At 41.6% G+C, this 10,885-nt stretch overlaps 1 long non-coding RNA gene across 1 annotated transcript in view; it reads left to right on the top strand.

Annotated features, from left to right (window-relative positions):
- LOC144223526 (uncharacterized) overlaps nt 1–2,541 on the top strand; it is a 20,507-nt gene extending 17,966 nt beyond the window's left edge. The window contains exon 5 of the long non-coding RNA XR_013332720.1: nt 2,143–2,541. This is a non-coding gene — a long non-coding RNA (uncharacterized LOC144223526). The remainder of the gene's footprint in view (nt 1–2,142) is intronic.
- Nucleotides 2,542–10,885: the final 8,344 nt, after the last annotated feature.

The following is a 10,885-nucleotide window of genomic DNA, read 5'->3' on the forward strand; positions in this document are numbered from 1 at the left end:
TGCCTGCATCCACCAGATTGATCAATTCTGTGCAGGTGTCTGGCAGCTGTGTGACTCTGGGTCAATTGGGCCCTCTCTTTGCCTCAGACTCCCATCTATAAAGTCAGGCTGAACATTTCTGCATATCAGGGATCTAGAATGGCTACCCTGAAACTGTTTGATGCTGGCTTGGGCAATGTTTTGTTTGTTTTTTTTGTTTGTTTGTTGTTTGTTTTCTTGTTTAAACAAAAATTTTTAATGTTTTATTTATTTTTGAGAGAGAGAGAGAGACAGCGTGAACAAGGGAGGGTCAGAGAGAGAAGGAGATACAGAATCTAAAACAGGCTCCAGGCTCCGAGCTGGCCATCAGCACAGAGCCCAACGCCGGGCTCAAACCCACAAACTGAGATCATGACTTGAGCCGAAGTCAGACGCTCAACCGACTGAGCCACCCAGGCGCCCCTCTTGTTTTAAAATTTTAATGTTTATTTTTGAGGGGAGGAGGGGCAGAGAAAGAGAGAGGGAGACACAGAATCCAAAGCAGGCTCCAGGCTCTGAGCTGTCAGCACAGTCCCTACAAGGGGCTCCAACTCATGGACCATGAGATCATGACCTGAGCTGAAGTTGGACACTTAACCAACTGAGCCACCCAGGCGCCCCTGACTAGGGCAATGTTTTATATGCAAATACAAGCCATTCAGGTTAAGCCACCAAAAAGATAGAAGAAGAGAACTTTTTTTTTTTACAACAAAACATTTTATTTTTTATTTTACTTTACTGAGATATAAGTCACGTAACATAAAATCTGCTATTTTAAGGTGCATGATTCAGGGGCGCCTGGGTGGCTCAGTCGGTTAAGTGTCCTACTTCGGTTCAGGTCATGATCTCACTGCCCATGGATTTGAGCCCCACATCAGGCTCTGTGCTGACAGCTCAGAGCCTGGGGGCTGCTTCAGATTCTGTCTCCCTCTCTCTCTGCCCCTCCCCTGCTCATTCTCTCTCTCTCTCTCTCTCTCTCTCTCTCCCTCTCTCTCTCTCCCTCTCTGAGAAATAAATAAAAATTAAGAAAAATAAAGTACACAATTCAGTGGGTTTTAGTATATGTATTATGGTGTGCAACAATTGTTACTATATCATTAAAAAACATTTCCATCAGAGAAGGGAACATTTTTGAAAAAAGAATTTGTAAATATTTTGTCTACATGGAAAAGTGATACATTGAGGAGGGCACTTGTTGGGATGAGCACTGGGTGTTGTATNTATTCTTGAGGCAGAACTAAGAAATTAGAGCAATAAAGTTAAAGCCCCAGCACAAAAACGTCTGAGACAATATTGATAAACCACTGCCTGACAAGAGAATAACTACACTTGGAACAGCAGGAAGAAACCTAACAGAACCAGGCAAAAGCAGACAGGCTAAAATAAAGCAAGAGGGATTGCAGTCGGGTATGTGGAAGAACTTCCTGACCATCATAGGGATAAAATGTTACTCCTTGGAGCGTGGAAACCGTTGCCCTAATATATTTAGAAACATGATACATATTTCTACTTGTTTTCCTAATTGCATACTAGAACAGGTTGTCTCTTCCTCAGAATCTTTTTTTTAAATGTTTACTTATTTTTGAGACAGAGGCAGAGCGTGAGTGGGGAAGGGGCAGAGAGAGAAGGAGACACAGAATCTGAAATAGGCCTCAGGCTCTGAGCTGTCAGCACAGAGCCCGATGCGGGGCTCGAACCCACTAACCGTGAGATCATGACCTGAGCCAAAGTCGGATGCTTAACCAACTGAGCCACCCAGGCGGCCCCCTCAGAATCTTTTAAGAGCAAAAATATCCTTTAATATATATTTTAGCCTCTATTAACCCATATTTGGTTTTAACTGTTTTACACAATAACTGGTATTATCTTCCCAGTGTTGGAGCAATACTTATAATTATTATTCTATAGAAATATTCACTAATATTTATAGAACATTTCTTAGGTGCCACATAACATGTAAGCTCATAACCACCTATAAGGTCATAAGACTGAAATGCAGTGTGTTCAAGTGGTCTCTCTCTGTTGTGTGGCTAATCAATGGTATGACAGGGACTCAAGGCAAGTTTGGCTGATTTGAATACCAGGCTCCTTCAACTACACTGATGTTGAGGTTTACATTTACAGGCTATGTCCCTCAAGCATTCTGGAAGCTCCTGGAGGGTAGAAGCTCTGCATGTGACTTCTGTCTTTCCAACCTCTGCCCCTCTGCCACATCTAACCATCCAGCCAATCTGATTGACTCTTCTGCCTCCAAATACAGCTGATCCTCAAACAACATGGGTTTGAGCTGCACATGTCCACTTATACATGGATTGTTTTTAATGAATACAGTACTATAAATGTATTTTCTCCTCTTTGAGTTTCTTAATGTTTGCTTTTCTTTAGCTTCCTTCATTATAAGCATATGGTATATAATATATATAACATACAAAATATGTGTTTATGTTATTGATAAGGCTTCCAGTCAACAGTAGGCTATTAGTAGTTAAGTTTGGGGGGAGTCAAAAGTTATAAGTAAATTTTCAACTGCTAGGGGGGAATGGCACCCCAACCCCTATGTTGTTTAAGGGTCAACTGTGCATATGTTTTAAGTTTATTTATTTAATTTGAGAGAGAGAGAGAATAAGCAGGGGAGAGGCAGAGAGAGGGAGAGAGAATCCCAGGCAGGCTACACACTGTCAGCATGGAGCCCGACACAGGGCTCAAACCCATGTTGTTAGCTGAGCATGGCCCATGTTTTCATTGCAGTTCCTGTCTTTGGTCCTGGTCCCCAAGGCACAAATAAAAGTAAAAGAAAGTGCTCTTGGGATGGCTGCAATTTGTAATGAGTCAACGTGCCACAAGAAATCTTGTATATGCTGCCTGTAGTGGGTTGAATTGTGTACCTGCAAAAGATATGTCCAAGTTCTAACCCTCTGTATCTGTGAAGGTGAACTTATGTGGACATAGGTTTGTGAAAATCAATAAAAGGAAATCTTGTTTAGAATGGAGTCTGGGAGGCCAGCAAGGGGAACTCTCATGCCCTACCATTTGTCAACAACAGGCCCAACAGAAAGAGATGAATCTTGCATGCAGGTATTACTTCACCACTGCAGCAGGAGGAAGACAGGCTTTCTTCCTCCCTTGGCAACAACCCAGCCAATGAGAAATGGTCACAACTCGCCAAAGAAAGGCCACTACACTTTGAACTCCCAGTTTGTTACAATGGCCTTTTTGATATAAGTGTTCCTCAAGGTGCGGGGTGGCTCAGTTGGTTGGACATCTGACTTCAGCTCAGGTCATGATCTCACAGTTTGTGAGAGCCCTGCATTGGGCTCTGTGCTGACAAATCAGAGCCTGGACCTTGCTTTGGATTCTGTGTCTCCATCTCTCTCTGCCCTTGGCCCGCTCATCCTCTATCTCTCTCAAAAATAAATAAACATTAAAAAAAGTGTTCCTCTACTTTGTTGTGCAGACTTGCCTATGGTTGGTGGTTTTATTTTTAAGGTTAACAGGGACTTGGGGGAGGTTAGTGAGTTAAGTTGAGATCATCTTGCACTTGGGGTGGGCCCTGAATCCAATGATTGATGTCCCTTATGAGAGAAAGGAGAAGGAGGTTTGAGACACAGAGACACAGAGGAGAAAGACTCATGAATATGGAGGCAGAGATTGGAGTTATGTTGCTACAAGCCAAGGAATGTCTGGGACCATTTGAAACTGAAAGAGGCAAGGAAGGATTATCCCCTACGGCCTTCAGAGGGAGTATGACCCTGCTGGCACCTTGATTTCAGACTTCTGGCCTCCAGGACTGTGAGAGAATACATTTCTGTTCTTTTAAGTCACTAAAAAACAATTTGTTCTTTTCTTACAGCAGCCACAGGAAACAAATACCCTGCCTGAAGGAAGGACAATTATTCATTAATGGATATGTCCAGAGAAACTAGCATGAAAGTTTGCTAGTGCATTTCCATCTGGGTGTATTTAGAGCATCAGGAGAGTCAGGAAGCCTCCCAGTAGCCATCTGGTCTCTCTCCCCAGCTCTGGGCTGAGTGGACATCTGCACATGGATGGTCCCACCCCATGTCCAGATTGCATGTGATGGAGTTACCATCTATAACACATTATATGGGAGGCATCTGTAGACCTCTTCACGTGGGGGCAGAAAAAACACATAGTTCTTTAAATGTTCTCTTGGAAAGGTCTGGCCTGAAGCACAATAGCAGTAGTGGTAATTACATCTCCCCAGGAACACATATTGCCAATTACCACACAGTGCTAAGCAGTAGCTGATAATTTTCTTCTTTTTAAAAATTTTTTTTAAAAAGTTCATTCATTTTTGAGAGAGAGAGAGAGAGACAGACAGACAGACAGACACAGAATCCAAAGCAGATTCCAGGCTTTGAGCTGTCAGCACAGAGTCCTACAGAGAGCTCAAACCCATGAACCATGAGATCATGACCTGAGCTGAAGTAAGAGTAAGAACCAACTGAGCCACCCAGGTACTTCTAATTTTCTTTGACCAAAAGTGTCTTATATTGCTTTTGATGAAATAGGATTAACAATGTTTTCCTTTCTATCCATTGTATCTATCAATTGAAATGAAAGAAAAAAATTATTACCAGCTTTCATAGATAGATAGATAGATAGAGACACCTGGGTGGCTCCGTTGGCTAAGCATATGACTTTGGCCAAGTCATGATCTCATGGTTCATGAGTTTGAGCCCTGCATGGGATTCTGTGATGACAGCTCAGAGCCTGGAGCCTGCTTCAGATTCTGTGTCTTCCTCTATCACTGTTCCTCCCCTGCCTGTGCTCTGTCTCTCAAAAATAAATAAACATTATAAAAATTTTTTAAAAAAGAAAGATAAATTTATGATTCCCCACCCCACCCCAGGACTCAGAAGCAAATGGAAAGAAAAAGCTGTCATACTAAGTGCACATACTTTAAGGGGACAAATAAGAACAAAGCCTTGCTGGCTCACATGGACAACTTTGTATCTTTACCTGCAGGGCTGTGGGGGTGTGTGTGTGCCAGAAAGAACCTGAGTGGGCACCTCTTCACAGCTTCTGTCCTATAAATAGTTGCTTACTCTACCCCTCGTCACTGGAATAAAATAATTTGAAATATATAGCATCTGAAAGTGCTAAAATGCACAGTCGACCCAAGTAGCAATGATTTATGCCTAAGAGGACTCACGGCCAAAACCAACAAAAAAAGAGCTGGGCTGATGTCAGTGTCACAGAGGCTCATTGTCAATGCCACAGATGCCAGGGATATTTGTGCCCTCCCTATTGCTGGAAGCCACTTTGGTACCTCCTTTCTCACCTCTGAAGTTTCCTTTGAAGGAAGAGGTAATGGGATGTGTGCAAGTTTTGACAGTGAATTCAACCTCCTCTCCCTAGCAGAGCTAAAGGGCCTACTTTCCAGAATGATCTCATCTGACATTTAGATAATACTGGATTCAGTCCATCCGTCTCAGAGAAACTTACAGGTCAGGCCTCTGTCCAAGAGAGGACAACAGCAGAATGCCTAGCTTCTTTTCTCACACAGGACTCTGAGCACTACTCAGCCTGGACATGCTCCCATTCAATACATTTTAATGGAGCAAACTTAGGCTTGGTAATAAGCAATAAACACATCTATTATCCACTTGGCCATCTTTAACTAATCCCTGGACGAGCTTCCAAAATATAATTAAGATGTTTGGATAAACTCATAATCAGGGAAATACAAATCCAAACTGCGATGAGATACCACCTCACACCTGTCAGAATGGCTGAAATTAACAACGCAGGAAACAACAGATGTTGCCGTGGATGCAGAGAAAGGGAAACCCTTTGGCACTATTGGTGGGAATGCAAACTGGTGCATCCACTCTGGAGAAGAATATGGAGGTTTTTTAAAAAAATTGAAAATAGAACTAAGCTACAACCCAACAATTGCACTACTAGCTATTTATCCAAGGGATACAAAAATGCTGATTTGAAGGGGGCATATGCACCCCAACGTTTATGGCAGCACTATCAACAATAGCCAAATTAGAGCCTAAATGTCCATAGACCTATGAATAGATAAAAAAGATGTGGGGGCACCCGGGTGGCTCAGTTGGTTGATTGTCTGACTCTTGGTTTCAGCTCAGGTCATGATCTCATGGTTTATGAGTTGAAGCTCTGCATCAGGCTCCTAGCTGACAGCACAGAGTTTGCTTGTGACTCTCTCTTCTCTCTTGCAAAATAAATAAATAAACTTAATAAGATTTGAGGGGTGCCTGGGTGGCTCAATCGGTTGAGCATCCCATTTTGGCTTAGGTCATGATCTCACGGTTTGTGAGGTCGAGCCCTGCATCAGGCTCTGTGCTGACAACTCAGAGCGTGGAGCCTGCTTCAGATTCTGTGTCTCCCTCTCTCTGCCCCTCCCTCCACTCATGCTCTGTGTCTCTCCCTCTCTCAAAAGTAAATAAACATTTAAAAATTTATTTAAAAAGATGTGTTTTATATATACACACACTATAGAATATTACTTGGCAACCAAAATGAATGAAATCTTGCCATTTGCAACAGTGTGGATTGAACTATATAGTGTATTATGCTAAGTGAAATAAGTCATTAAAGAAAGACAAATATGCTATGATTTCACTCATATGTGGGATTTGAGAAATACAAAACATGTGAATATAGGGGAAGGGAAGGAAAAATAAGATAAAAGCAGAGAGGGAGGCAAATCATAAGAGACTCTGAACTATAGAGAACAAATTGAGGGTTGCTGGAGGGGAGATGGGTGGGGGGATGGGCTAAATGGGTGATGAGCATTAAGAAGGACATGTTGGGATGAGCACTGGATGTTTTATATAACTGATGAATCACTGGGTTCTACTCCTGAAACCAATACAACACTGTATGTTAAGTAACTTGAATTTAAATAAATTAAAAATAAATAAATAAAATGTTTGGATAATTTTGGGGAGAAGGAACNACCCATACTGGAGGATACAGTGAGCCTTTGGCTATTTATATCTTGTAATTGCTGATGCAAGATGACTTAAAGACTTGACATTTTTCATCCATACAAGATTACTTGTATTTGTTCAAGTTGGACAAAATATGGACAAGAGCCATAAAAATGATTGAATGAGGTGAAGTTTGAAGAATTTAGTGTATGTAGCTCAAGGAAACTGATGCTAAGGAGAGCTGGGAATATGCCTTGGCCTCAGGGCTGTCAGTCCTCAAAGAGAAATTTGCAGGTAGTAAGAGGGCACTACAGAGAAGGAAATAGGCAGAAAAGAGTTGAGGTGTGTCTTGGTTTCCTCAGGCTGCCATAACAAAATACCATAGATTGGGTGGTTTGAACAACAGAAATTAATTTTCTCATGGTTTAGGAGCCTGAGAAGTCTAAGATCCAGGTGTCGGCTGCTTTGGTTTCTGGTGAGAGTTCTTTTCCTGCCTTGGGGACAGCCACCTTTCTTTTTGTGGGGTCANCAAACAGCTGTCAGCACAGAGCCCAACATGGGGGTTGAACCCATGGACCACAAGATCATGACCTGGGCCGAAGTTGGCCGCTCAAATGACTGAGCCACCCAGTCACCCCTCTGTTGTTTTTTTTCCCCCCAAATTTTAGTTTTTAAAATTTTCATTCCAGTATAGTTAACATACAGTGTTTTATTAGTTTCAGGTGTACAATATAGTGATTCAACAATTCCATACATTACTCAGTGCTCATCATTATCAGTGCACTCCTTAGTCCCCATCACCTATTTCATCCATTCCCTAACCCACCACCTCTCTGGTAAACATCAGTTTGTTCTCAGTTAAGAGTCTGATTTTTGATTCATCTCTTTTTAACCTTTGTCTGTTTGTATTGTTTCTTAGATTCCACATGTAAGTGAAATCATATGGTATTTGTCTTTCTCTGACTTATTTCGCTTAGCATTATACACTCTAGATCCATTCATGTCGTTGCAAATGGCAAATTTCATTCTTTTTTATGGCTGAGTAATTGTGTGTGTGTGTGTGTGTGTGCGTGCGTGTGCGTGTATAACATCTTTATTCATTTGTCCATTCATCTATTGATGGACACTGAAGCTGCTCCAATAATTTGGCTATTGTAAATAATGCTTCAGTAAGCATAAGGGTGCATATACCTTTTTGAATTAGTGTTCTTTGGGTAAATACCCAGTAGTGGAATTACTGGATCATATGGTGGTTCTATTTTTAATTTTTTGAGTAACCTCCATATTTTTTTCCACAGTGGCTGCACCAGTTTGCATTCCCACCAACAGTGCATGAGGGGTGCTTTTCCTCCACATCCTTGCCAACACTTGTTTCTTGTATTTTTTTAAGTTTTATTTTGACGGGGGGGTGGTGGAGAGAGATAGAGAATCCCAAGCAGTCTCCATGCGGTAATCACAGAGTCCAATGTGGGACTTGATCCCACAAACTGTGAGATCATGACCTGAGCTGAAATCAAGAGATGGATACCCAACCGACTGAGCTACCCAGGAACCCCGCCCCCCTTGTGTTTTTTGTTGGTGTCTCTTCTTTGAAGGGCACTGATCCATCGGACTTTAACCTTATTTACCTCCTTGAAGGCCATATCTCCAAATATAGTCACACTGGGGTTAGGGCTTCAATGTGTGTTTGGGTTGGGCAGGGAGGACACAATTCAGTCCATTGCAGAAGGAAAACTGTATGCAGTGGAACAACTTCCCAGAGAAACTGTGGGTGTGGTGGTTCCATTCCCAAGGGAAATAAAAGCTCATTGGACTGGTCCATTTGCACAGCATGCTATAGGGAGAACCAATTTCTGGCTATTTGGATATGTGAGAAAGGGGAAGGGCAGACTAAAAGCTCAGGATGTGTGGAAAACATCATTTGATGAATGTTTTAATTTGATAAGCTCTCTGTCTCTCCCTCATAATGAAATGCATGTATATTCTTTTTTGCATCTATATTCTTACTGGAAAGATAGTACTAGGTCAGGAAGGAAGGAAGGAAGGAGGGAGGGAAGGAAGGAAGAAAAGAAAGAAAGAAAGAAAGAAAGAAAGAAAGAAAGAAAGAAAGAAAGAAAGAAAGAAAGAAAGAAAGAAGAAATCAGAGCCAGTAGAACTGTGGGGTTGCAGCTACTATCCACTGTGTGGGGAAATGGGGAATAAGAGGCAGTGCTTTCTCTTGATCATGTAAGCAGTTACTGGCAATTTGTTCTGGCCAGCAGAACATCTGATATCATGGCTCCAGGTGACTGTGTAATAACCAACCTAGGAACAGAAATGAAATCATTATTTTTTCTGCCAGAAGAAATTTTTTTCTGTCATTTGATTTAAAGGCCAAAGGCTATTCACCATGTCACTGAGAATTATAAAAGCTTTATTAAATATTTATCAAAGTTTTGAANGAAAGAAAGAAAGAAAGAAAGAAAGAAAGAAAGAAAGAAAGAAGAAATCAGAGCCAGTAGAACTGTGGGGTTGCAGCTACTATCCACTGTGTGGGGAAATGGGGAATAAGAGGCAGTGCTTTCTCTTGATCATGTAAGCAGTTACTGGCAATTTGTTCTGGCCAGCAGAACATCTGATATCATGGCTCCAGGTGACTGTGTAATAACCAACCTAGGAACAGAAATGAAATCATTATTTTTTCTGCCAGAAGAAATTTTTTTCTGTCATTTGATTTAAAGGCCAAAGGCTATTCACCATGTCACTGAGAATTATAAAAGCTTTATTAAATATTTATCAAAGTTTTGAATGTGTGATAGATAGGAAAGTTGGACTAATTTAAATCCCAACCACACAGGTCTACATGAGGTAAAATGAGATATAAAAATTGTAGCAACAGAGACTCCTGTGGAAGCCACTACACCCAATGTTGTGAGTTCATAGACAGCCACTGATTTTCATCTTCCTGGTGGCTGAATGGGAATCAGGCAGTAGCCAAAGGGAATGCGAAGAAATTCTTCTCTCTTACAGTTATTTTGTAGATTTCACAGGCTCTTCAAAATGGTATGTGTGTTGGTGTTTACTGGAGCCTGGACTAGTACACCTTCCTTCTGGCATTTTAAAACAAATAATCTCTAGGCTTGATAGAACCCCTTGATCTTGCTTTGAAAAGTCATAGGTCAATGAATACTCACATTTCCATCTTACTTTCAGTCTGATTTGCTAACCTGACCCTTGCCAAATCAGGCCAAAAAGAAAGCAGTTAGAACCTTGACCTTCCAATTTTAGATGAGTACCAATCTCTACATTAAAGGCTATACAGGGAGGGGCTCAGTCGGTTAAGCGTCCGACTCTTCATTTTGGTTGAGGTCATGATCTCACAGTCGTGAGATCAAGCCCCACATTGGGCTCCACACAGATAGTGTGGGGCCTGCTTGGTATTTTCTCTCTCTCTCTCTCTCTTTCTCTGCCCCTCCCCTGCCTGCATTCTCACTCTCTCTCTCAAAAATAAAATAAAATAAAATAAAATAATAAACTTAATAAAATAAAGGCTNGAAGGAGGGAAAGAGAGACAAACTTATCAGTCTGTGTCATATCATGGTGGAACACAAGGCTGGAACATAGGTTCAATCCTACCGAAACCCAGCTGGTCTGCCTTGAGAAGGGCTTCCCCTCACTGAGTCTCAGGGCCTCCACCTGCAAATCCAGAAAATGAATTCATCTTTACTAAAGACCCACCCAATCTTTTAATTCTATAATTAAAAGTGTGGTGGTCAGATGCTCTTCAATACTTAGGCTACCACCTGGAGAGTTCACTCGGCTTTTATTTTTCATTTTGGTGATGGGGAATTTGAATCCAGGCAAGGTTATGAGAGGTCCAGAGCAATTGGCAATGGAAACTCATCTCCAATTTGAGGCTTTGGCTCCTGGCTCTCTGCTGCATTAACTGCCTTTTAGGTGTG

The sequence above is a fragment of the Crocuta crocuta genome, unplaced genomic scaffold (assembly GCF_008692635.1).
Source record: "Crocuta crocuta isolate KB4526 unplaced genomic scaffold, BGI_CrCroc_1.0 scaffold1077, whole genome shotgun sequence".
NCBI lineage: Eukaryota > Metazoa > Chordata > Mammalia > Carnivora > Hyaenidae > Crocuta > Crocuta crocuta.